At 41.2% G+C, this 27,778-nt stretch overlaps 1 pseudogene; it reads left to right on the forward strand.

The window, feature by feature from the left end:
* The first annotated feature begins 608 nt into the window (after positions 1 to 608).
* LOC132487162 (zinc finger protein 354A-like) lies at positions 609 to 21,636 on the forward strand (annotated as a pseudogene).
* The last annotated feature ends 6,142 nt before the right edge of the window (positions 21,637 to 27,778 follow it).

A 27,778-nucleotide genomic window follows, 5' to 3' on the forward strand; every position in this document is an offset into this window, starting at 1 on the left:
ACAGGCTTTCTCTAGTTGTGGTGTGAGGGGGGCTACTCTTCGTTGAGGTGCGTGGGCTTCTCATTGAGGTGGCTTCTCTTTCTTGCCGAGCATGGGCTCTAGGTGCGCAGGCTTCAGTTGTGGCACATGGGCTCAGTAGCTGTGGCTTGCCGGCTCTAAAGCACAGGCTCAGTAGTTCTGGCACACAGGCTTAGTTGCTCCAAGGCATGTGGGATCTTCTAGGACCAGGACTCGAACCCGTGTTCCTTGCATTGGCAGGCGGATTCTCAACCACTTAGTCACCAGGGAAGTCCTCCATACACTCTTGTTGAAAGACTTACGGGGAAATAGGTTTGTTCTTGGCGGTTGTCTACTTGCCTTGCTCTCATTTACGCACATGCAGAGCTACAAGTCACTGCCCTGTAGGAACGTCGGTTTCCTCCTGGAAGAACCAGGAACCCAGGAGCCAGCAGCCCAAGGAGCTCGACCACGAACCCAGAATGGGGTCTGGACAAGTGACAGGCTCAGCCAGGGCTCTCCTCGCAGACAAGCTCGAAGAACTACACTTCCCAGAATCTTTTGTTCTCGCATGGACTACATTTCCCAGAGGGGCTCGCGACTGTCCCTGCCCCGTCCCTCCCGGACCTACGTGGGTCGTAGGGCGTCGGGCGTTTGCCGTTGGCATGAGCTAATTACTCGCCAGAGGTCCGCCGAGGCGGCACCGCGTGGAGTCCCCAGCGGAAGTTTCTGTCCGGCCGTGGCAGTTCCGGAGCCTCCAGCCTGCGGCCCGCGGAACCCCCGATGCCTGGGCGAGGTGAGCGGCGGGGGGTAGGCAGGATGCGGGAGGGAGGACCGGGCTTCGGGAGCATGCGTCGCCGGGGCATGGGGCACAGGCCCAAGAGACGCGAGCCGGGTCTTTGTGGGCGCCGGCGGGCCGAGAGCCGGGCACCCCTGACTCTGTTCGCCTGCCGGCCCCAGCCGTCCCACTGACGTGCCCCTGAACGAGACAGGTCGGGCACTTGGTCCCCATTGGCTGGACCCAGCCACCCTCCTGCTTCTTCCCGACCAGTTCCCAGCGCGCTGCCTGCTCAGCGCCTGCCGGCATTTGAATTTGTTTCGGGCTGGCAGTGAACGTGAGAAAATTATTTCCTCCCCTTACCATCACCCCTGCACTTCCGAGTGACAGGCTTGTTTTACGCGAGAAGTGAGTCGCCGGCTTCCCCCAGTGGCAGAGCCAGGACTGGACCCAGGTCTTTGGTTTAATGGGCCCTTTCCTCAAGACAGCAGCCCCTCCCCGCCATAGGAGAGCTGATGTTTTCCCTTTCCGAAGCAGCTTTCTCTAGAAATCTGGAAATTGTTTCCTTGACAGGAGGGGGAGGAATTGGGTGGGAATGCTTGAGGTGGAGAAAAGTTGTCACATGCACGCAGGGAGGTTAGAGCAGGTGCTCTGGAGCCCGCGGTGCCTGGAACCCTGGTGCCACCCTCCCTGGCTGTGTGGACTGGGACAAGTTGCTCCCACTCTGCCCTCAGTTTCCTGATCTATAAAATGGGGTGCTGACAGTGCCAACTGTGCTGTGGGACTCGATGATGTATTGATAGGTAGTGCCTGGCACGCGGTGAGGCTCAGGGAGTTGCTGCTACTGCTGATAGAGTCCTAGGACCTTTTCCTCTGAGCCAGGGAAAGAGCTGGGCCTGGACCAGGATGACCCAGCCCTTCTCTCTGGTCCTGTCTAGCCCTCGTTCCTTCTGCCTTCTCTGGGGGCACTTGGCATCATTTTCAAGTGGTATAAAGGTTTCAGAGCTGCTGATTCTGAGGGGTGGAAAGCAGAAGGGGCTTCCTCCTGGTTCCCTTTTTCTTCTCTCAGATCTGGCTTCTGGAGACTTCTCCCATCCTAAGGTGAAACTGCCCAGAAAGAGGACATGGCTACTGAACAGAGGGAAGCAAGGTCTCGGGTGAGTTCATTGCCATCTCAGGTCTTAGAGATAGATGGTTTCTTTTTTTTTGTTATTTTACCCTTAAACTGAAGTTTTCTCCCCAATACAGTCTTCGCCAGGATTTGGAGCCCATGTCCTTCTGCCTTGGAAGAGTTGGTCCACCCTGGTGGATGGTGGATTGCATAGGGAATGCTTGCCTCCAACCCCCCAATCCATGGCCTGTGTTTCTCTTTTTTTTTCTATTACACACTCTTTTAATCATTAATCTCAATTCACTGTATGATTACTGAATTGATAGGTAAGATGCCACATGTCTTATACCACTTGGGGTCAGAACAAACAAACATGCGCACTTGGCAGAGTTCCTTTCTGGCCTGTCTCCTTTGCTCAGTCATGTCCCCCTCCCTACCCTTGGCCAGAATGCTTTTCTTTTTCTTTCCACCCCTGAGAAATCCTCATGATACCTTCGCCAGGCTTTTCCCAGTCCATAGTTTTTAGTTTTTCTCCATCTTAACTTTCTGGATCATGTGCCTTGCTTCTGTCACTCTCTTGAAAACTGATGTTGACCTGCCATTTTCATCTTTATGTTGTGAGAATGAGGGTGGGACCCCATCCAGGTGAGCCACTGTGTGAACAAAGGATAGCCATGCTGGTAGGGACGTAGATGGAGAGGTCTCTTGACTCCAAGAGCAGAGAGAAGACTCCTCAGGAAGCAGCAGTGTATGGGATATCATGGGATATTGGTAGTGGAGAGGCAGTGTATACGGTGATTCCTCAGTGGGGCTTTTGAGCCAGATGGCCAGGTTTGTGCCCATCTCCTCTGTTGCTGTTAATGGGTCTTGGGCAAAAAACTCCACCTCTCTGTGCCTCAGTTTCTTACCTCTCTGTGCCTCAGTTTCTTCACCTGTAAAATGAATACAACAACTGGGCCTACCTCAAAGGGTAGATGAGAGGATCCTGGGAGTTAGTGCATGGAAAGCGTTCTTGTCAGGGCCGGGCACATAGTAGATGTTCAATATGTGGTGGTTGTGGTAGCTAAACGATATTATTCTAGTTCATGATGTCTATCTATCTACTGTCGGTAGATAGAAATGACTCTACAGTATCCTTCCTTTACTCATCCTCATCTAACAATAGTAGTTAACGTTGCTGGGGACTATCCTGAGGGCTTCACCTTTGTTCTCACTCTCATAGCGAAGCAGAAGTTATTACCCCCATTTTACACTTGAAACTGAGGCTCAACGAAGTCAGGTAACCTGAAATCAAACCCAGGTATGTCTGGCCTCTAAGTTCATGTTAGTTATCATCCAGCCTTTCCTCTGGTACATCTTTCAGAACACAGGGCAGGCCTGGCCCCCAAATGACCAGAGTTCTCTGCAATGTGATGTTGTGTATCTTTTGGACCCATGAAATGTGGTAGTGGTTGATCTTCTGAGACTGTGGCTAGGACCTGCTTCTGCATATTTGGGCTATTTTTTTCTAAGCCCTTCCCATTCCATTCCAACAGAGCCAGGCTGCTCTCTTACCCAGAATCTTCTCCATCCCTGCTTGTGAGTCCTATGTGACATTTCTCCCTAACCTCACCTGCTGCCGATACGTCAGTACTATGTGGACTTGTGTGTAAAACTCAGTGACAGGACGTTTAAGACCAGAGAGAGAATATACCCACCAAGTGCTGGGTTAAAAGAAAACTTCAGTTATCGTCTTGTCTCTGCCATTGATAAAGTATGTGACCTGGTGTCTTCACTGCCCTGGACCTTGTGTTTCTCATCTCTAAAATGAGGATTGAACGAGGAAATAGTATATGGTCCTGTCCAGCGACACTTTTCTTGTTCAAATTGTTTCATGCGTTTTTCTTGTCTGCCAGTTGGATTGTAAATTCTTTTGAGGGCAAAGATCATTTCTTGTATTCCCTGCCATGTGCCAATAAATTATCTTATTATACATGCACTGCATGTTAATGTTAAAAATCTCAGAGAATAAAAAAGTAAAATCACTCTTACCCCAACATCTTGAGATAATCATGGTCATACCTTTGGTATGCAGCCCTCAGAATAATTGTCTGTGTACCTTTATTTATTTATTATTTATTTATGTACACGTGTACATATGTATGTATGTATATTTTTATTTTATCATTTTAGCTTTTTATTTTGATAAAATATACATAAGATTAAATTTACCACTTTAACCATTTTTGAGTATATTGGCATTAAGTACGTTCACAGTGTTGTGCTACCATCACTACTCTTTACCTCCATTGTATGGATTATCATTTATTACTTAACCCTATGAGATAGGCGTTGAGAGGCAGTTCCTTGGATTGGAATTCTACCTCTACCACTGACCAGTGATATTGTGATTTATAATACGAAATATATATTTGGTCTTTGTCCCTGTTCCTGGCACATAATTTCCAAAACCCTTGTGATTTCCTAAGTGGTTAGTAATATATGCTTTTTATCCCTGAAATTACTTCAGAGCAATGAAGGCACAATGGGTGTGTTTTGTATCCACACCAGAGTTTATGTTAATGAGGTTACTGTTGTACCCCACCTAAGGATGTGGGCGAATTGCCAGGGGAACCAACCTTGATTAAAGTGTTGGAATTTTCAGTCCTGCCCCCCAATAACCCCTCTTATCCATCTGTCACCACCCTAGGAGATGAAAGTTGAATCAGTCGCCAATGGTCAGTGATTTAATCAATCGTGCCTATGTAATGAACCTGCATAAAAACCCAGAAGGGTTCAGAGTTCTTCCAGGTTGGTGAACATGTAGAGAGTCAGAGAGAATGGTGAATCCCGAGAGAGCATGGAAGCTGTGCACCCCTTCCCTGTGCCGCTCTTTCACCTGCCAGTTCCTATATCTTCTTTTATAATAAGCCAGTAATCTAGTAAGTAAATGTTTTCCTGAGTTCTGTGAGCCACTCTGGCAAATTAATCAAACCTGAGGAGAGGGCTGTAGAAACCTCCAATTTATAGCCAGTCAGTCAGCAGCACAGGTTACAACCTGGACTTGTGATTGACATTGAAAAAGGGCCAGTCTTGTGGGAATCTGACACTATCTTCAGGTGTCAGAATTGAGTTTAATTGTAGGACACCCAGCTGGTGTCCCACAATTGCTTGGTGTGTGAAAACCCCCCCACATCTGGTGTCAGAAATGAAGTACTGTTGTATTAAGAGTAGCGGAGACATGCAGGAGGAGTGAGTTTTTCCTTCATACCAGCTGTGTGACTTGGATAAATTTCTCTTTGTTTTCTCTTGTGTAAAATGGACACAATAATAGTACCTTCTTCATAGGGTTGTTGTGAAGATAAAATAAAGATATACACTAAAGGTTAATATAAAGCTCTAAGAATAGTACTTAGCCTGAAAAAAGCACTCAATAAATTATAGCTATTTTAATTTCCATTATTACTGTCCTCAAGCTTTAGGGAGCACAGAGTGCCTTCAGTTATTTAAACTAGCTCCCTCAGTGATTATTGAGGTTGTTTCCATTTCTTTGCTGTTACTAACACCATGATAAATGTCCTTGCATGTTCATTTTTGTTCAGTGTTCATTATCAAACAAATATAGTAATTGGAGGGTTAAAGAGTATGCACATTTTAAAGCTTCTAATGTATGTTATCAAATTGCCAACAGGAAGATTATTCTAATTAACACTCCCACTAATGGCCTTAATACCTCCACCCATCTCTTGTAGCAGTTAACTCAGGGCCTGGTTCATACTTCCTGCTACTCAGTATCTATTTCTCATTGGTCAGTTGTTCATTAAACAAATGACCGGGAACCTTCAGAACCTAGAATAATATAGAAGCATTTCATGGTAGCCCGTCTACTCCCCACTGCCGCCTTTTTCACCCTGTGTGATGGGTGGTCCTGGGTGAGCTGGGATGCTTGTCTCTACAGGTGTCAGTGACATTTGAAGATGTGGCTGTGTTCTTTACGTGGGATGAGTGGAGAAACCGGGCTCCTTCTCAGAGAAACTTGTACCAAGATGTGATGCTGGAGAACTATAGTAACCTTGTCTCATTGGGTAAGGAAATTTCCCCTGTAGATACAGAATTCAGAAATTGGGATACCTCAGCATCTGATTTCCTGGATAAAAGCCCTGGGTCATTAAAAACTTTAGCTGAGTTTTGCCTTAGCACTGTGCAAACTGGATCTCCATAAATAAACCTGGAAACCTTTTTCTCCCTTGCAGGTATGGAATTGCCCCATGGATGGGACAGTCTACAGAGCTGCACATTAGAAATTCCCTCACTGCAGGCAACATTTTCCCACTATGATTGAACTATGATGTGTTTGCTCATCTCTTAACAGAGAGCATCCCTCAACCTTTTTCTTTGACCCAACACTGGCTTTTTTCAATTCTCTTTTACAGGGGTCAGCAAACTTTTTCTGTAAAAGGCCAGGGAGTAAATATTTTCAGCTTTGTGGGCCACGTATAGTCTCTGTAACGTATTCCTTTTCTTTTTTTTTAACCATTCTTTGCTCAAGGGCCATGCATAAACAGACAGTGGCCTAGATTTGGCCTATGACCCATAGTTTGCTGACTGCTGCCATCTTTCAAAGGGAGTCAGATAGTGTTTTCTCATTTTAAACAAGCTACTTGGTACATAATCCTTTCCACAGATACCTGTTACAAATATTAATTTAATCTGTACATTTAACATACATTTAACAGTATATACATATTCCCTCTTGTATAGAAAGCTATTAGCACCCTGTTAATCAAGTCTGCATGTTTATCATACTTCACTAACATACAACTAAATGTTACATTGCCCCTTGCTTTTACCCTAACACACCCCTCACATTGTGGGGGCACAACTGGAGCATCCCACAGAAGTTCTCTGTATCATCCTTTGAGTTTTCCGCTCAGATCTCAGATACCTCTTTGTGTCAAGGCAAAATCAAGTCTTTTTTTTCTTTTTCTTTTTTTTCTTCTTTTTGGTCTATGAGCAGGACTCCCCATTTTCCAAACCCGAGGTGATCTCCCTGTTGCAGCAAGGAGAAGATCCCTGGAAGGTAGAGAGAGAAAGCCCTGGAGGCTCCTCTCTAGGTGAGTGGGTGCGGAATCTCTGCAGGCAGCAGTCTGGTAAGTGAGTGCATGTGCAACTCGGAGATGTTGGTCGGGGAATTTTCTGCAGGTTCTCAGTCCTGAAGAAGTTTTGGAGAAGGGATGCTAAGGCCCCTAGTCACAAGCTTCCTCTTCTTCTCTGATAATTACTGCACAAGTGAATCTCTCAGGATCTTTTCTCTTGTGATTTCCTGTTGTTTCAGAGGAGGGCTACATTGTCATGCATTCATTCAGCAAACTGAGTGCATTTAAGGAACTGCAGATAATTCATTCAGACTGAAGCTCAGGGTATATGGGAAAAGAAAGAGATGAGGAAGGAAATGAGCTTAGAGAGCCAGGTGGGGGCCACACTATGAAGTGCTTTGGTACAGTTCTTAGGGATGGGAACTGTCCATGGATGACTGGAAATAATTCAAGAGTTTCAAGCAGAAGAGTTGTATGGTTGTTGATATTTTAGAAAAAATAGTCTGAGTCTGAGATACTTTAAACGTCCTTCAGTAAAGGCTAAAGAAGCTGAGGTGGGTCCCTACACTGGCACACAGCACCACAGTCAGAAAGCAGCAGCACTGGTTTGGGCAGAGCTCCAAGCTACGTGAAGGACTAAAGCAAGTTACGGTGCATTATTATGACATATCGCCATTTATGTGTAAAGAAAATTACGTGGGTGTTTGTCTATATGCATTATGTGCATGTAAGTGCCAAGAGAAAAGTCGGGGGACACCTAAGCTGGTAACTAGTTACATTTGGATTGGGACTGAGAATGGGCATTGATGAAAGGGGACTTTAGTTACATGCAATGTTATTAAAATTTTCACAGAGAATATATTCATGAGTCCTTATTACACAGTTTCAATTAAATAAGAATGGTTACTTTGGAAACACTGTTGGTCCTAGATTTGAAGTGAGGAAAAACTAGAGGTGGGAACCTTCTGGAGATTATTCCATAATGTAGGCAAGACATTACCTGGAGGAAGGCATGTGCAGTGAGTTCAGGAAAGAGGAGAGGTCCCTTTATTAAGGGTATAGGACAGGTTCGGTGTGGGATGGGTTTCATTTGAAATGTTCGTGAAATATGGGTAGAGGTCACCAGTGGACAGCTGTAGAAGGTAAAGAGGGTCAGAACTCAACAGGGAGGTCAGGGAGCCATCAGTGCAAAGGTGGCATTTGAAGCCTTGAGCTGAGCAGATGAGGGAACAGAGGAGAGGACAGAGTCCCAGGAAACCTCAGTTTTATGAGGTGGGTTAAGAAGGAAGAATCTGTGGCTGAGCCTGAGAAGAAGTCACCAGAGGAGAAAACGGGCAGATTCGGCTGTCATGGAAGTTGAGGACTGAGAGCTGTTGACTTGGGGAGGCCAGGGCTCTGGGGGAGCCAGGTTCTAAGCCTCGCTCACTGCTTTCCTGTCCCGTGATAAACAGCAGTGCAACCTTGGACAGAAGGATGCAGGTCCTGCCCTGGCGGAGCTCAGTGGAGGTGGAGGCTAATCGCACACAGGGCTGTGGAATGACAGCCTCCGGTGAGGACCTCGGGGGAAGAGCCGCAGGTGCTGTGAGAACGTGGAACAGGAGGGGTGCTGTGGACAAGGCTTCCCGAGGAAGGGCCGGATCCCACATTGTGAGAAGCGTTCAGGCACAGGAAGAGCATGTCCGAGAGTCCAGACAAAGGAAGCCGGTGTGTGGAGACGGGAGCAGGGAGAGGGGGCCGGGACCTGAGAGCCAGGCACAGCCTCTGAGGAGTTGAAGTACCCTGGCCACGGGCCCAGGTTTATATTCTGCAAGGATCAGCCTGCAACCAATGTGGAGCCACCTGCCATAGACGTAGTAGGACTTGTCTGAGGTTGCTGTCGGGTCCAGACGAGTCACTGATGACCCCTCACAATGCGGGCCCAGCAGAAGGGCTGTGGGACAGGCTGTCTCGATCCCTAAAGCGCCCACACCTTTAGTAGAGCTCATTCTTCCCCGTATAATGTGAGATCTTTTGAGGTGGGAACCACACTTATCTCTCCTTATATCTTTTAACTGTCGCTTGGGAGAAATATTCTAATTTTGTGGGAACTGCTAGAGACCACCACAAAGTAAACAGAGAACACAGGCAGCAGGAAACCAGTGGAGAGTTTAGGAGGGGCGTCAGGTGTGGACTGAGTATGGCATGGAAGATCAAAGGAAGAGACGGAAGAATTGTTCCCTTTCCATTCGCCTCGGGAGCCTCTGATCCATGAGGAGTCCCCCTTCCTGAGTGAAATGTTAGTTGGATTAAACTGAATAGAAAGTATGACTGGAGTCGAACGCTGTCCAGGGAGACCCTGAAGACACCTAGTGGTGATGTCAAGTCCTTCTCAGGTTTGGGAAACTGTCCCCAAAGGAAAACTCTGAGTGGGTGTCTGGAGGAAGTAAGGCCATCAGAGCCAAGCAGTGTGTGCATTTCTCTTGATGGGATGAACCTCCTCTCTTTGGTCAAAGGAGACAGTGAGATGGGGCGTCCTGGGTGTGCTGGCGTGTGGTTGTGTCTCTCCTGCACCCCTGGCGAGTCTCCCATTTGCCTGGACTAAAGTGCCCTTGGAACAGTTTCCCTTCCAAGGGGAGCTCACTTCCCTGTGAGCTTAGGTGAGGGACCTGGATGTTCTTGGAAGTACCTTGATCATTAACTCTAGACCAAAACCAAAAACCAACCCTTTGAACAACCGGTGACAGAAGAGCTTATGCTTCCAGGGTAGGACTCCTAGAACCTCTAATTGCCTCCAAGTGTGTTTTTAAAATATAATTTTCACTTCAAGACTCCTCACAAATAGGAGAAACAAGACAAAAAGGGAAAACAAACTGTCATCCCTGGATCTGTATGTTTCATGTTGAGAGATGGGAGGAAATGGCTCAAAGGGTACACGTCTCATCTGAGTCTCTTACTTAAGAAATGAGTCCAAAGTCTAATCACTATTCTGGCATATTATGTATATAAGTTATATATATATAAACTAAGCATGATGTGGTTAAATCAACTTGAACATCTCATGAGTTTGATTTACACCTAACATGAAAATATTCTTTTATTCAAAAAATTTAAAATCCAGGGATGATCTAGGTAAACAGTTACCTCCAATGAAAAGGTGTTTTTCTTCCTTTGTCTTTTTCTCTTCCTTTGTTATATTTATGGAAGAATTCAGGGCAGACTGAACCTGGAAGGGTGGTCAGCTAAGGGGTTGCTTGTGGACTGCCTTCGACTCACTGAGACTTGCTGGGGCTTCATCTGCACAGAGAGTAGGGGTCTTTTTCTAATTTGCAGAAAGGTGCTGTAGGGGTTATAGCGGCAGCCTAATGAAATAACATGCAGTGATTTTAAGGAGTGAATTTCTTACAAGGTGAAAGTTGAGCCCAAATGCTCTGTAGCCCTGTTTACTATGTTTGATTTAGTCTTGTTCTCATCCCCTGCGGTCCTCTCCTGCCACCAACATCTACTGTCCTTGTAGCTGCCAGAATGTTCTATTTAAAAGATAGATCAGGTCATCTCACTCGCATGCTTAAAACCTCTAGTGGCTTCTATCACATAGAACACAATCCAAAGCCCCCAGCGTGGCCCTCAGAGGCCTTTGTGGTCTGGCCCCCGCTACCTCTTCGCCTTCACCTCCTTCCTCTCTGCCCTTCATTGGAGAACTCTAATCACCCTGGCCTCCTTGTAGTTCATCAGGAAGGCCAAGCAGGCTCCCACCTCAGGGCCTCTGCACTTGCTTTTTCCTCTCCTGGACCATTCTTCCTGATGGCCAGGAGCCCACTTGACTCACTTCCTCACACTATACAGGCTTCTGCTCAGATGGCACTTTGTCAGTTAGACACAGCTCATCCTTTGTTCTTTGTCCTCCACAGGACACAGGTCCTTTGTCCTCCACATTCTTTATCCCCTCACCATGCTTCATTTTCTCTCAGAGTACTTATTACTGCAAACTAGTACATATTTATTTATTATCAGCTCTTCCTCTGGATTGTAAATTCCCTCATGCTGGGTTGTCTGTTTCATTTGTTCCCATGCCCCCAGTACCTAAACTAGTGTCTGGTCAGAGTCAGCTTCCAGTTAGTGAATGTATGAATGACTTGGTTAGGTAGTCGTGATGGAGACAGAAAAAAGGGAACCAGTTGCAGAGATATTTGGCAGATAAAAGCCACAGGACTTGGAGATGGTTTAGATATGGAAGATAGAGGAGATGGAGTTGTCAAGGATGCGTGCTTGGTTTGTGGTTTGTTCTGGGATGGACAGTGATATCATTCACTGAGATAGTGGTGCTAGGAGATCCGATTTGGGGGATGGTATAAATATGGTTTTGGATGACTTAAATTGTCTTTGGTTGACCCAGTTATTCAAGTGGAGATGTCAAATAGCCTGTTTGATTTGGAGTTCCACCCCTTATAATATACCCTGGGCATTAAATGTAAATTTGGGAGACCCTGTCACTAAAGATAATTGAAACAGTGGTTGAGTTTGAGTTAGCCTGTGGAGTGGATTCAGAGTACAGCAAGAGCAAGAAAGAGCCTAGGACTCAATCTTGAGGAACTCTGGCATTTCATGGCTAGGCAGAGAGAAATGAACCCATAGGGAAGACAAGGGTAAGGTGTACTATAGAAGGAAACTCGGGAATCTAGTGTCATTGAAGTCAAGTCTCATAAAGGATGGTATCAGTAGAGGTAGGGAAAAGGAGATGAACTTGAGACATATTTAGATGGCAGAATAAACAAGTCTTGGTAATTGATTAGCGGAGGGAGAGGTGTGAAGGATGCCTTTTAAAGTTTTGATTCAGAACTGGTGCCAATTACAGAGACAAAAAGGTTGTACAGGTTGGGGGGAGGAAATAATCATAAATTCAGTTGAGCTGTCTTTGAGACACTCAAGTTGCTGTTTTGAGCTGGGTTTTGTATAATTAGGTATGGAGAGTAGAGAAGTCTTGCCTAGAGTATGTTTATAGATGAAGCTGGCCTGTGGAAAGGGTACAGAGTGAAAAGAATCAGGGGCCTAGCACTCAAACCTACGGAACTCCAAGGATTAAAGATCAGGTAGAGGAAAATGAGCACACAAAGGAGATTGAAGCTGGTGGAACATGAGAAGAATTTGGAGGCAAGTTCAGGGTCACTGTAGCTTAGGTAGTGAGCATCTGAAGGAAAATGAGGGGTCACTATCAGATGCTGCTGAGAGGTAAGTTAGGTGGGGACTGAAGAGAGCATCTTGCCTTTGTCACATGAAGGTCATGGTTGCCTTAGAGTAGTGGTAAGGACAGAAGCCAGAATGGAGCCCATGAGGGGTGAGTGAGCAGGAGGAGATGAATATGTGTGGGATTCGACAAGGTGAGATGTGACAAGGAGGCAGTAGTTGGAGAGCTCTTCTATGCAAATATAAACAAATATTTCTTGTTTTTCTCTGTCCACTCAACTTATATTATACAGCACACATTATTCTGCCCCTTTCTCTTGATATATATTGAAACTCTTTCCATGTCAGTACATAAAGAGCTTCCTCCTTCTAAGGAGTAGTTCTACGGCCTTCAGCTAGCTCTCTTCTTGGCTGGCAGAAGAGGTGATTTTGGTTGTATGTGGCTTTGGATAATGTTAGCCCATTGGGTCCAGTTTGGGCTAGAATTTTATAAATGCTGTGGTTTCTAATTAGCAATATGGATATGGGTTTAAAGCTGTACCTTTATCGTGTACCCATATGATGTCCTGGTGTATTACAGTTAGAGTTAATCCAACTGTCCATCAAAGGAATCTGGTTGAATAAGCTGAGGGACATTCTCATGGTGGAATTCTCACTGTAAATAAGAATGAGGAAGAATTCTGTAAATTCCACTGTGGGGTGATAATATTACTAAGTAGGGGAAAGTGCAGAACAGAACAGTGAGAATAGGAGTTTTATCAAAGGAAGGAGGAGATACCAAAAAAGACAAAGTGTATATTTGCTTATATTAAAAAAAAATAGAGAAGCCCCCCAAAAAAGGATAAAAGCAGATCTATAAAAATGGTTACCTATAAGGTGAAGGAAGAAAAAGAAAAAGGATTGAGAGAACAAGGATAGAATGTAGAATTTTTTTAAGGTACCTTGTTTTTATAATGTTGACTTTGGAACCATAAAAATGTTTTATAGGGCTTCCCTGGTGGCGCAGTGGTTGAGAGTCCGCCTGCCAATGCAGGGGTTCGTGCCCCAGTCCGGGAAGATAACCACATGCCACAGAACGACTGGGCCATGAGCCGTGGCCACTGAGCCTGTGTGTCCAGAGCCTGTGCTCCACAGCGGGAGAGGCCAAAACAGTGAGAGGCCCAAGTACCGCAAAAAATATATATATATAAATTAAAAAACAAGATTAAACAAAAATGAAAAAGTGTTCCATAAATATTGAAAGCAAAATGAAACAAATGACCCTAATTGTGTTTCAGGTTGTTGGCTTAGTCACAGAGAAAAATTATCTCAAATGCTTTTAAATCACAGCAGCTTGAATAAAGGTTCTTAGTGATTTATATAAATATTATGGTTTATAATAAGTAATATATATTTGGTACAGAGCTCCTAAAACCCTGGGAATTCCTAGGTGATGAGAGCCACAAAGGTGTCTTTGTTATGTTAATGAGGTTTCTTTTGGACCCTATCTTAAGATGGAGCCTGGTTGCCATAACCAATCATGTGATTAGAGGTTTGAAAGTTGACCTCCGGGGAGGGGAGGGGGACTGGAGGTTGAATTAGTTGCCAGTGGCCAGTGATTTAATCAATCATGCCTGTATAATGGCGCCTCCATAAAAACCCAAAAGGACAGATTCAGAAAGCTTCTGGGTTGGTGAATATGTGGAGATCTGGGGAGTGTGGTGTACTTAGAGAGGGCTTAGAAATTCCACTCCCTTTCCCCATACATTGACCTGTGCATCTCTTCCATCTGGCTGTTCCCAAGTTATATCCTCTTATAATTAACTGGTGATCTAGTAAGCAGAATGTTTCTCTGAGTTCCATGAGCCACTGTAGCAAATTAACCAAACCTAAGAAGGGGGTCGTGGGAACCTCTGATTTATAGCCAGTTGGTCAGAAGTACAGATGATAACCTGGGTTTGTAACTGGTGTCTGAGGGAGGCAGGGGGCAGTCTTGTAGGACTGAACCCTTAACCTGTGGGATATGATGCTATCTCCAGGTAGATAATGTCAGAGTTGAGCTGAATTGAGGACACCCAGTTGGTATCCAAGAATTGCTTATTATTGATGTGGAAACCGCCCCCCCCACCACCACCACATTGGAATTGGGTGAAAAACATGTAATTAATACCTTACAGGCAAAAATAACTTCAAACAATAATGTTGATTTTGGTGGTTATAATAAAAATATGTGGTTATGTTTACAAATAGAGTTCTTATCTTTGAGAAATGTGTTCTGAAGTATTATTGATGAAATGATATAATACAGAATTAGCGTACTTTAGCATATGCTAATGAAAGAGACGTAAGGGAGTTGTATTAATTTTCTCAGCCTGCTCCAACAAAGTGCCACAAACTGTGTGGCTTTAAACAACAGAAATTTATTGTCTCACAGTTTTGTGGGGCGATTCTCCCTCTGAAACTCCAGGTAGAATCCTTCCTTGCCTCTCCCTACCTTCTGGATGTGGCCAGTGGTCCTTGTTCCTTGGCTTGCAGCTGCATCACTCCAGTCTCTGCTTCTCTTGTCACTTGGTGTTCCCCTGGGGTATGTTGACATGGTCTTTCTGTGCTTGCCTGTGTCCAAATTTCCCTTTTATAAAGACACCAGTCATATTAGAACCTACCCTAATCATCTCATCTCAACTTGATTGAATCTGCAAAGTTACTTAACCTTACCAAATAAGGTTATATTCTGAGTTATTGGAAATTAGGACTTCAACATATCTTTTTTGGGTGATGCAATTCAACCCATAATAAGGTAATAGATGAAACAGCATTAGTGATTGTTGATGCTGGCTTGGCAATTCATTGTACAATTCACTCTACTTTTGTACATGCTGAACATCTTCCATAATAAAAAGCTGTAAAAATCAGAATTACCAACAACAGAATTTCTAAAACAGCATTTCTCTTTTTCACCAACACAGGCATTCTGGAATACATTTACAGATGTGTAGTTCTGCCCCCATCGTGGTGTTGTGTGTAATTCTCAGCATATAGCTCCCTCAATTCTCTGACTCTAGAAAACCTTATGAGACTGCAAATGCATGTGACATTTTTATAGGAATAATTTTGAATCTGACCACCTGTAGGATAAGGTGGGAAGGATATAGGTCTGGAAAGTTGGCTTGGGTTCAAAGATTTTGATGCTGCCTTTAGCCCTCACACTATCCCTCCATCTAATCTATGGCTAATCCTTTAAAATCCCATTTTAGACGTTTCTTCCCCCAAATTCTGGCCACCACTAGTACGCCTTCCCAGCTTGTACTTGCTACTGTCTGAGGGTAGTTTGGATGTTGTTGTAAGCTCACATTTTCATCCATTTCTGTCTTGTGTTTTTGTTGTATAAATTACCACACTTCTCCTTTTTTGTCTCTAATGCCAAACTGGGAGCTCCTTAAAGAAGTTAACTGTTTCTTTTCACTACCAGATCTGGAATGTCTTGTGGATCACAGGCCTAAGATACAGCCTGACATGTTGTAGGTGCTTTTTAAGTATTTGATGAATGACTTAAATAAGGAGCAGTCAGTGCTTTTTGAAATAATAAGAGGTGTTCTATATAGTAAGAAGGTTAAGTTCAGTGGGAAGTAATACTAGAAAGGTGAGAAACAGGTCAGAGGATCAAATTGAAGGTCAATAGCAATAGTCACTATTGAGTAAGGAGATCCTGAACTTGGATGTATTAATGATGGTTGTTAGAGACATCTTAGTGAAGAGATTCAAGGGAATTTGATGACTGACTAGACTTGGAATGCAGGGGAGAGAAGATTCTGAGATGAAACTAAGAATTCATGGCACAGGAGCTGAAGAAGTTATGATCTAATTCAGAACTTGGAAACACAAAAAGAATTTGAAAGGAATGCACTGGATTCGGATTTGGACAAGCTGAATTTGAAGAAAAATACTCATGAAGAGTCTAGCAGGCAGCTGGAAATACCTCTGTAAAGTGTTTTGAGGGTCAGGATAGTCATTCAGATAGGAGGTGTGGGAGTGGATGAAATCATCTAGGGAGAGAAGGTTGAAGAGAGACTCACAGAGTTTCATAAGCACCAAGGGAGGAGAAACTAGACCTAATGACAGGAACTAGTCAGGGTGGTGGTCATTGGCAAAATCACCTGTTCTCTAAACTTCTGACCTAAGTCATAACCTTGTTCATGAGTTAGCTCAGGCCCAGGCTTGATTCTGGGAGAGAGCAAAAGTTGAACTGTGCTTCAGGAGACACATCTTAGACCTACAGAAAACTTTAAGCAGACCATAAAGAACAGTTAGGATGTCCATAATCCAGGACTCATGTCCCCTTCATTGGGAAACATGACTGTTTTAAGTTATTAGTCCCATTCTGGACTAAGGCATTGGCACTTGAAGTAGAGTTGAGGTGAGTTTCCCAGTGTTGGTATGGACCCTTGTAGCTATAATTACTTCCATTAAAAAATAAAAACTCCCCATGTCCTGTTTCTCTATTCTCCTTTAAACAGAACTTTTCAAAAGCATTTCTATACTTGATGTCTCCATGTTCTCACCTCCCATTGTTTCTTCTGTGCACTCCAGTAGGGCTTTCTTCCTTACTAGTCCATGAAAAGCAGTTATTAAATCCCAGACAGTCTCCATCTTGGCCCAATCAGGGTTAAGTTTTTAATTCTTCAATTGTTTAACAAAGTTGATCATTGCCTCCTCACTGGAGTACTTTCTTCCTTTGGCTTCTGGACCACCATACTCTTCTGCTTTTCTTCCTTTTCTTGCCCTCTAGTATTACAATGCCTAAGTGATTTTTTCAGTTCTTCAGCTTTTTTTTCTTTTTTGGCTGCGTTGGGTCTTGATTGCTGCGCACGGGCTTTCTCTAGTTGCAGCAAGCGGGGGTTCTTTGTTGCGGTGCGCGGACTTCTCATTGTGATGGCTTCCCTTGTTGCGGAGCACGGGCTCCAGGTGCACAGGCTCAGCAGTTGTGGATCATTACCTGGTCCATAGTACGCAGTTAATAAATATTTGTGAATGGAAAGGATGTCTCCAGCATATGCAAAGATAACAAAATAAGAAAAAAACATGTAGTGCTCCAGAAACTGCATGTAGTTCAGTATACATGGCAAGAAACCAGGGGAGGGAGATGAGTACCGAGGTGAATGAAGGTCAGATCATGAAACACCTTGTTGACCATGTTAAGTACTCTGGACCTTACTTATATACAAATCATTGAAGATAATTTGGAGGATCTTACAGAAGTTTGCAACATGGTAAGATGTGGATTTTAGAAAGATTACTGTGGCTACAGTGTGGAGACTGAATTGACAGCAAGATTTGAGGTGGGGAGACTAGTTAGGAGTCTATGGTGGAACAGTAAAGCATGAGAAACAGAGTACCATTTAGGTACCCGAGCCCAGTGCTCAGGGCTCTAGTAAAGTTGTTGGTTGTAAAACTGCAGTCTTTACATACAGACCTAAGTCAGGGTCTCTAACTTTGCCTTATAAACTACAATCCAAAATTTTGGAATCTTGCTATTTTCTTCCCAGCTCGTGTAGTAACCTGGAACCAATGACTGATGTTCACAGGGAAAGTACTCCATTTTTACCACTGCCTCCCACACTTGTGCCCAAATAATGTTATTGAAATTTGGATCACTTAAGCAAGACCTAGATGGATAAAGAAATTGAAAGGTGTTGAACAGAAAATAAAAAACTCCTCTTTCTGTTACAACAAATAGTAAAGATTAGAGAGCAGATAGGTTTTGTGATTGGCTAAGTGAAAAAGAGCTATTACACAAAATGCACATTATGGTCTCTTCCAGAAGATGTGGTTCCTAATTTAATGAGTGATTTATTGATACTTATCTATATATGTATTTTAAAATGAGTGTTATTCTCACTTGCTCGGCTTGGCAAATATCAGTGCCTTAAAAAAATAGTAAAGATGGGTGCATTTAAAATTAGTCAGAGAGGGTGTGTAGAATGGGGGAAAAAATCCCAAACCCTAGGGAAAGCAGTTTTAAAGTGGAAATAGAAAGTTACCCATGAAGGAAACTGAGAAGTTAACACTGGTAGAAGAAAAGAGAAAAGCAGAATATATTATGTTCACCAAGCAGAGAGAATCTGTAAACAGGTGAGAAAGTGAATGTCAGATAGGAATCTCAAAATACAGTGAGTTGCAAAGGAGCCCTTTAAATGGTGACTCTAGCCCAGGAGAAAATGCCAAAATATATGTATACCTATTCCCCACCAGAATTTAATATTCAATGAATTGTGTCCTTACCCAACTTTAAAATTTATTGAATTTAATTCTGTTTTTTACCACCTTATCATGTTAGCCCTTTTTACCATTTTATGTTTATTCCTGTCTTATTGATCTTTGACTCTTTTCTGTGCTGCTTGCATAGCATCTCCTGCTTGATAAATGAGCAAGGCTGCTTTCTTATCTTGCAACTTTTGGCTTCATGCCTACCTGTTGGCACCTCTGTAGATTAATTCAGTAATTACTTCCTGTTTGAACTGGCTCTGAAACCCTCCCACTGCTTGTATAATGTACTGTCCTGGAAGGCAACTTCTCATGCAAGTCTTGAATCCTGTGTGTGTGTGTGTGTGTGTGTGTGTGTGTGTGTGTGTGTATGAAATTAATATATAAATAATTGAGATTATTTGACATTGTTCAAATTAGGTATATATAAGTTATTAAGGAAGGTTAACAAAACAAACATTTTGTGAATAATTCAGATGCCATTAGGAGGATCTGTAGGTGAATAGGGCATGCTAATCTGCTTGCAGAGAACATTAGGGTAGAAAAGGAAAGTGAAAATATTTAGATATAGATAAATATAATTACATATATAGAATATATAGATATATATTTTTAACACTGTGGTGAGTGCCTATAATAACAGGAATGCTCTATGGAAACTCACAGTCAAGAAGGGACTCAGAGTTAACTTTTGAACTGAATCTGAAGGATACAAAGGAATTTGGCATGAGGGAAAAGGGATGAAGACTTTCCAGATTAGGAATGATTACACAAAGAAGAAAAATGTCATGAAGATAATTTAGGATTCTATCATAGGCTTTGGACTCTGATCCCAGGCTGCCTTTTCCAATTCATGGCTCCCCTTTGAATCCCTCTTCTCCATTTTCCATTAGCCAATTCTTCTGATCACTCTTACACTCACCCTCTTTAAATGGGTTTGTTTAATCTTTTCTCCACCCTGTTGTTCTCAACTCATGTTGATTGTTTCTCTGTACTGCTTAAATCTCCTAAGTTTTTCTTCTTACTGTTTTTGGCCATATACCAAGACCTTATTTAAATACCATCAATATTCAGTCTATACATTTAGTCTCAGTAGCCAAATGCTGTGTCACATGGAACATCTTCAGTTTTTTCTTTCCCTTCCAGGATGGAAGAACAGTTATAAAACCACAAAGTCAACTCAAACACAAGGTTCTTCATTTCAGGAGCTGATAATGAAAAGATCCAAAAGGAATGGACCCTGGGACTTCAAATTAGAAAACCCCTGCAGATATGAAGACAGATTAGAGAAAAAGCAGAAAAAAAAGAAAGTGTTCAGATAGTTTGAGTCCCTCACAAAAAAATCCTCACTGTAGAAAGAAAACATAAAAATACTGAATTTGGCCAAAACTTCAGCCCAAAGTCAGTCCTTGTTAGGCAACAGATGGTTTGCAGAGAAAAAACCCCACCAAAATATGAAATACAAGGAAACAGCTTCAAACAGAATTCCAATTTATTTAATCAACAAAAAATCAACACAGCCGGGAAACGTTATAAATGTAGTATGTGTGAGAAAACCTTCATTAATACTTCCTCCCTTCATAAACATGAGATAAACCATAGTGGAGAGAAATTGTTTAAATGTAAAGACTGTTCGAAAGCCTTTAACGAAAGTTCAGCTCTTATTCAACATCAAATAACTCATACTGGAGAGAAACCCTATATATGTAAAGAATGTGGGAAAGCCTTCACTCTCAGTACATCCCTTTATAAACACCTAAGAACACACACTGTGGAGAAATCCTATAGATGTAAAGAAGGTGGTAAATCCTTCAGCAGAAGGTCAGGCCTTTTTATACATCAAAAAATCCATGCTGGAGAAAACCTCTATAAATATAATCCAGGTAGGAAGGCATCTAGTTGCAACGCATCCCTTCCTGGATGTCAGAGAATGAATTCCAGAAAGAAGTGCTATTTATGTAATGAATGTGGCAATACCTTTAAGTCTAGTTCATCCCTTCGTTATCATCAGAGGATACACACAGGAGAGAAACCTTTTAAATGTAGTGAATGTGGGAGAGCCTTCAGTCAGAGTGCATCTCTTATTCAACATGAAAGAATTCACACTGGAGAAAAGCCTTATAGATGTAATGAATGTGGAAAAGGTTTCATTTCTATTTCACGACTTAACAGACACCGAATAATTCTTACTGGTGAGAAGTTTTATAATTGTAATGAATGTGGTAAAGCCTTAAGTTCCCACTCAACACTTACTATTCATGAAAGAATTCATACTGGAGAGAAACCATGTAAATGTAAAGTGTGTGGGAAAGCCTTCAGACAAAGTTGAGCTCTCATTCAACATCAGAGAATGCATACTGGAGAAAGACCCTATAAATGTAATGAGTGTGGGAAAACATCCAGGTGTAACTCATCCCTTAGTAATCATCAGAGAATTCACACAGGAGAGAAACCATATCGATGTGAAGAATGTGGGATATCTTTTGGCCAAAGATCAGCTCTTATTCAACATCGAAGGATTCATACAGGAGAGAAACCCTTCAAATGTAATACATGCGGGAAAACTTTTAGACAAAGCTCATCACGTATTGCCCATCAGAGAATTCATACTGGAGAGAAACCCTATGAATGTAATACATGTGGGAAACTTTTCAATCACAGGTCATCTCTTACTAATCATCATAAAATTCATATTGAAGAGAACCCCTAGAAAGTAGGTTTGCATGTGTGACATTCTGAAACCAAAGCTCATCAGAATACATGAAAGTGATGTAATAAATGTAATGGATATGAAAAGCCATTCTATGATTTAGTCATCAAAGAATAAATTCCAAGGATAAACCTATGTAATAGATAATGAGAAAAGTGGAAATTGTTCAGTCCTATCAGACACTTTATAAACCTAAAATGAAGAATTCCGGACTGGAGACATTGACTTTGGGCATTTGTAAAGTAATTGTTTTCTCTACAGCATCGCATGCTGCATATCATATGTAATTGTTATAAACATCTGGGTGATGAGGGGAAGTGTGCACTGGATTTCCTCTTAAACTGTAAACTTAATACTTTTTTAAAAATAACTGACATTGTAATAGTATATAAAAGATGTGGTCAAAGAAATTATACATTTTTAGAGAAAAGGACCAAATGAAAGTTAAAAATGAATTATAAACTACCTCTGACTTTCTGGGGTTTGTCCTTTTCCTGACTTGATGTCAAACTTTGTGCCTGGATTTCATTTAAAAGTAGAAATAAAAGTCTGTTCTCTTCCTTTGTTCTTCTAGTAATTGCTGTGAATTGGAAATTTTCTACACAATTTTTAATTCTGTTCTCAGAATTATTTTTTTTTGCTCTGAAGTCATTTATTATGAAATTATACATGCTATATACTGTGAGCTGTCATCTTAAGTATATTAAATGGAAAAATAAGCAATTTTCAAGTTTAAAGCTATTAAATTATATTTAATATATATTATACATATATATTTAATAACATATATTCTAAATTCACAGCAGAAGGGGCTGTCAAAAGTAGTTTAATGAATCTAGCATATGTGCCAAAATATTGGAAGGTACATCAATCACTTCATGAAATAAAGAGTATGTTTTTCCTACTTGGTGTTCTCTAGTGTCAAACAATTTTAAGAAAACAAAAGGAGTAATTTATAAGCAACTCAGTAGTTTGGTTGGTTGGTTGTTTGAGTCCCAGCTTTGGGACATGTACTATGCTGCACACTGGGAATTTTAAGAAAAAAGTCACAGGCCTTCAAGAAGCCATGAATGGAGGAAAGGGGATGGAGGACTATCAGATGAGTAAAGCAAATTATTATGTCACTGTATGTAAGTGTGGTTGTTTTAACAGGCAGATAGATAGGTTGTGACAATATGTTGCAGTGCAAGAAAGTTGTAGAGATGTGGACGTGATGAAGGAGAGATTGAATGTAACCAAGGAAACCTGGTGACATCAGAGAAAGCTTTCCAGAGGCAATGATGCCTGAGCCAGGTTTTGAAAGAATAATAAGAACTCTCCAGAGGAGGAGATAAGCATTCCAAATAGGAGAGGTAGAGGTGAGTAATACCATGACACCTTTATGGAAACTCAAGTATACAACTAATGAGCAGGAGAATGGCAGATGTTAAAGTCTGAGTAGAAGGCAGAGGCCAGATAACAAAGGGCCTATTTGCCATGAAAAGAAGTTTGGATTTTATCCTGAAATTGATGGAGTCAGTTAAAAATGTTAAGTAAGGAACATTGTTCTGGCAACGATGTATAGAGGGTGTGTTTAGTATGTATTAAAGCTGTATAGACTGATGCCTAGAAATCTGGGCTATGGTAATTCAAGTGATAGGTGAACGAGAGTCCAAACTCAAGCAGGGATAGCATATATGGAGAACAGGAGACAAGATAAAGGATTAGAAACAAGACATGGTGTTCACAAGCAAAGAGATGAGGTTGGTGAATGAGAAGGCTAAGCTGACTTGAAGGTAGGGTTGCCAGGTATCCTGTGTATACTGGATATGTCTCGTATTGAATGACTTTGAACTGCATCCTGTATTGATTTTGTCAGGTCACCCTTATTGTAGTAAGTTGTGCTTTTTCCCAGTAATGAAAATCGAGCAGTTGAAACTTTTTCTGCTTCAGTAATTGGCACTTAAATGACTTAGGTGGCAATGCTAGCTGAAAATTGTATCTCCACAAAGACCGAAACAATCCCTTATAGTCTCTCTCATATTTTTGGCGGAGGAAAGACCGAAGTTGGGGGGGCGGGGTGGGTGTAGGAGAAGGTAAATAAGAATTGAGAGTCTTCTTTTCCATATTAAAGAAAGGAAAAGACTTCTTTTTGTCAAAGTCTCAAGTTGTAAGCAAGTAATCACCATTAATTAGAGATTACTTTGGATCAGTACACATGCTCTGAAAATCAACAGTGGCCATGCTTCTGACAGTTAGCAAGTTAAAGAGACTGCAGCTTCTGAAAGTCAGCCAATTTGTTACTATCCCATGCCTGTAGACAAGTCAGTCAGCAGATACCTCAGTCTAGTGACCATACTTCTGAAAGTTTGCCAGTCAATAACAGCCTTATTTCAGTGATCACACTAACATAATTGAAAGTCTGTCAATCAATAAACACCCCTGCTTCTGAAAATTCACCAATCCTTGAACGAAGCTTCCCAAAACCTTGTATGAGATCAGCTGTGGCTTTCTTTGGGAAGGTTCTTCCTTGCGAATACAGCTCTCGCTTGCAGCCATACATGATGTCCACTTTTTCCGCGTCACATATCAAAGTTCAATTTATTGTTAGTTGGTAACAACTTCTACAGTTCAACCCCAATTTACTGTTATAACTTTAGCCTCGTGAGTGACAAACATAATCATGATGCCATGAGACTATCAAATTCAATATTTTCAATTTCTGTGGTGTTTGCTATCATCTAGTATTTGAATCCCAAATGCAAATGTAAATTCATGATTAATTTTCAGAACATTGGTTATCTATTAAATGAGGGAAAAAAATCCTTTTGAAACCTTTTCCACAGCATGAAACTGTTCATTCAATATGAAAAAGTGATAGAAAGTCATTTATAAACCAGTATCTATTAACAGCTAAACCTAAGAGATATAGGATTATCTCAGCTATAAACAGATAAAATACATTTTCTAATTAAAACAAATTCGGATGAAAATAAAATAATCACAGCAGAAGTAGTAATGACCGTCCACCTTGTGTATCATCATTATCAATCTTTTCAGCACAAATGATTGATTAAACATACCAGGAGTATTTTCTGATTCTAAAATTGCAAAAAAAATTTTAAGTGCCAGGATAAAATGCTGTAACAATAAAAAAATGTAATATCTCTATTTACTATTACAGAGATTATTAAAGATCTAAAATGCCTTGTCTTTTTACAACACAGCCCAAGTTGCAAGTAATCACAATACTGAAAAATAAATCCCTTTGCTTGTATGTTTTTCTCGTGAAAAAGGCTTGCTTAGAAGGCTGCTGCTCACTTATTGAGTTAATGAGAAGTGTACTGCTTTCCATAGAGATAATACAAATGCAAATTATGGTGGATGTGCAAAAGTGCAAACAATTTATTCAAAGTTGAATCAAAGTGCAATGGATTCTATGCAGGGTGTTGGCTATCTTGCCCATACTCAACATTTCTGCATAATTCTGCACAGACAACACCTGATATTCTTTCTGTTGACACTGGAGTACTTATTGTGAAGCTGTTGCATTACTTCAGCATTTAAACGTTTGAGCAGTTAAAGAATTTTTGTGATTTTGTTTGCATTTCATAATCTTCAACTTTCTAGCATTCAAAAACTTGTTTGGAATTCCTGTTTCAGCTATGACATGTAAACAGCTTGCAAGTGATCGCTTGTATCCTTACAAGAAGAAAAATTTGGGCAGGCTGAAAATCAGTGACTTTTCTTTTATCTTCCTGAGAACTGAGGTTGGTGGGCAAATTGCAACACTGAAATCTGGAGAGACAGGCATATCCAGAAAGATACAGCCAAGATCTGCTTACCTGGAACAGAAATTACTGAAGCCATAAACTGGTAGAAAGATTTAAATGCTCATTTTGATAAATTGCTGAAGGTTGTGTGGACTGTCTTGAGAGTGAGAAACTCCTGGGGGGCCACAGTCTTAAGAGTCCCCCACATTTCCATTGTCATTAGATCCAGAAACCCGGTTGGATTTGCATGGTGGCAACCTGAGAAATATTCCCTCAGGGCTCTAGTGGAAGAAGAGTAACCATTGTAAAATACACCCAGAGTCTTCTCCACCAAAAATGCCTACTCTCCTGGGGAAAAGAGTTTCTAGAGTCTTAAGGTAGCTGAGGTAAGGACACTCCTCCCACTTTAGCCCCCTTTAACCTTCCTGTCTCACTAAGGAGGAAAAACAGTCAAATAGATGGGGTTAGGGGGGGATTCAAGGAAAAAGATTGGGAATGCTGCAACTAGAAGAGGGAGTATAGGGCAAGGAACTTGGGAAAAAGCTATACCACCCGATAAACATTTGCCCTAGACATAGGCCTACTAAGACTGAGATTTAATTGGAAGATTATAGAATCCTCCTCCCCCATCCCTACTCCCACCCTTACCCCACAGCTTGCCAACATACCAACAACACTGGATTACAGCAGAAAGAGAGATACAGACTCTCCTTGAGGAGGAGTGTTTAGTGTTTTGTCAATAGTGGAGACAAAAACAAGGATACTAGAGGAATTTGAAGTCTCTGGCACCTATGGCTGCCTAACTCCTAGCCAAATTAACATAAATCTAGCGGGATAAAGCACCATGACCATGTGAGCTTTATCCCAGAAATTGAAGATGTGTACAGCATAAAAAAAGCAATCAATATAATACATTGCATTAGTAGAATGAGAGCAAAACACACACACACACACACACACACACACAACCATCTTGATGCAGGAAAAACATTTCACAAAATACAAAATCCAGTCATGTAAAATTACTGAACAAGTCAGGAATAGAAGGGAATTTCCTTAACATGATAAAGTACAGTGATGAAAAATCCACAGCTAACATCATATTGAATAGTGAAACACTGACAGCTTTCCCCCTAAGATTAGGAGCAAGAGAAGGGTGCCTGATTTTGCCACTTCTATTCAACACTGTACTGGAAGTTGTAGTCCGAGCAGTTAGGCAAGGAAAAGAAATAAAAGGCATCCCAATTAGAAAGGAAGAATTTCTCAATTTGCAAATGACATGACTTTATATATAGAAAAGCTGAACAACTACCAAAATTCAATTAGAATTCATAAATGAGTTTAGCAGTATTTCAGGATATAAGGTCAACATGTAAAAATCAGTTTTATTTCTATATGCTAATAATAGAAAATTTAAAAGGAAATTAAAGCAATTTCATGTATAATAGCATCAAAAATGATAACATACTGAAGGAGAAATTTAACCAATTAGGTCCAAGACTTGCACACTGAAAACTACAAAGCACTGTTGAAATATATTAAAGAAGACCTAGACCTAGACCTAAATAAATGGAAAGATATTTGATATTCATGGATTGGAAGACATAGTTAAAATGACAATACTACCAAAATGATTTACAAATTCAATGCAAATCACTATCAAAATTCCAATAGCGTTTTTGCAGACGTGGAAAAGCAGATCCTAAAATTCATATGCAATTGCAAGGGATCCCACATAGTGGAAATAATTTAGAAGAAGAACACATTTGGAAGAAGAACACTTCCCAAGTTCAAAACTTACTACAAAGCTACAGGAATCAAAACAATGTGGTATTGGCATATAGAAAAACGTATAGCTCAGTGGAATCAAATTGAGAGCCTACGTATCTATGGTCAATTGATTTTTGACAAGACTAAAAAGACCATTCAATGGGGGAAAATATAGTCTCTTCAATGACTCGTGCTGAGACTACTGGATATCCACATGCAAAAGAATGAATCTGACCCATACCTCACAACACATACAAAAATTAACTCCAGATGAATCAAAACCTAAATGTAAGTGCTAAAACTATTTTAAAAACTATAAAATTCTTAGAAGGAAACATAGGTGAAACTCTGCATGACCTTGAATAGGGCAACATTTTCATAGATATGACACAAAACACAAGCAAACAAATTCAATCAAAATTAAAACTTAAAAAGAAAAATTAAAATTTTGTGTATCAAAAGACACTATCAACAGAATTAAAAGACAACTCACAGAATGGAAAAAGATATTTGCAAATATTTTCTAAAAACCTCATGTCTGAAATATTTTTTTAACTCATAATTTGACACAATCCAAGTAAAAAACACAATCCAATTAAAAAGGGGCAAAGTAATTGAATAGACATTTTCCTAAGGAAGATATACAAATACCTAATAACCAAATGAAAAGATGTCTGACATCATTAGTCATAATGCAAGAAATGCAAATCAAAACCACAACGAGACATCATATCACACCCATTAGGATGGCTATTATTTTTAATAACAAATGTTGGTAAGGATATGGAGAAATTGAACCCTTCGGCATTAATGGTGGGAATGTTAAATGGTGCAGCTGCTGTGGGAAACAGTTTGGTGGTGTTAAATACAGAATTACCATAGACCAAGAAATTCAACTCCTAGGTATATACCCAAGAGAATTGAAAACATTTGTTCACATAAAAACCTGTTCACTACTGTTCATAGAAGCACTATTCACAATAGCCAAAGGATGGAAATAACGCAGTATCCATCACTCAATGAATGGATAAACAAAAGGTAGTATATCCATACAATGAAATATTATTCAGCAAGAAAAAGGAATAAAATGCTGATACATGCCACAACATGGATGAATCTTGTAAACATTATGCTAAGTGAAGGAAGCCAGACACAAGACCACGTATGATTCCATTTATGTGAAAT

This window comes from Mesoplodon densirostris, chromosome 3, assembly GCF_025265405.1.
Source record: "Mesoplodon densirostris isolate mMesDen1 chromosome 3, mMesDen1 primary haplotype, whole genome shotgun sequence".
NCBI lineage: Eukaryota > Metazoa > Chordata > Mammalia > Artiodactyla > Ziphiidae > Mesoplodon > Mesoplodon densirostris.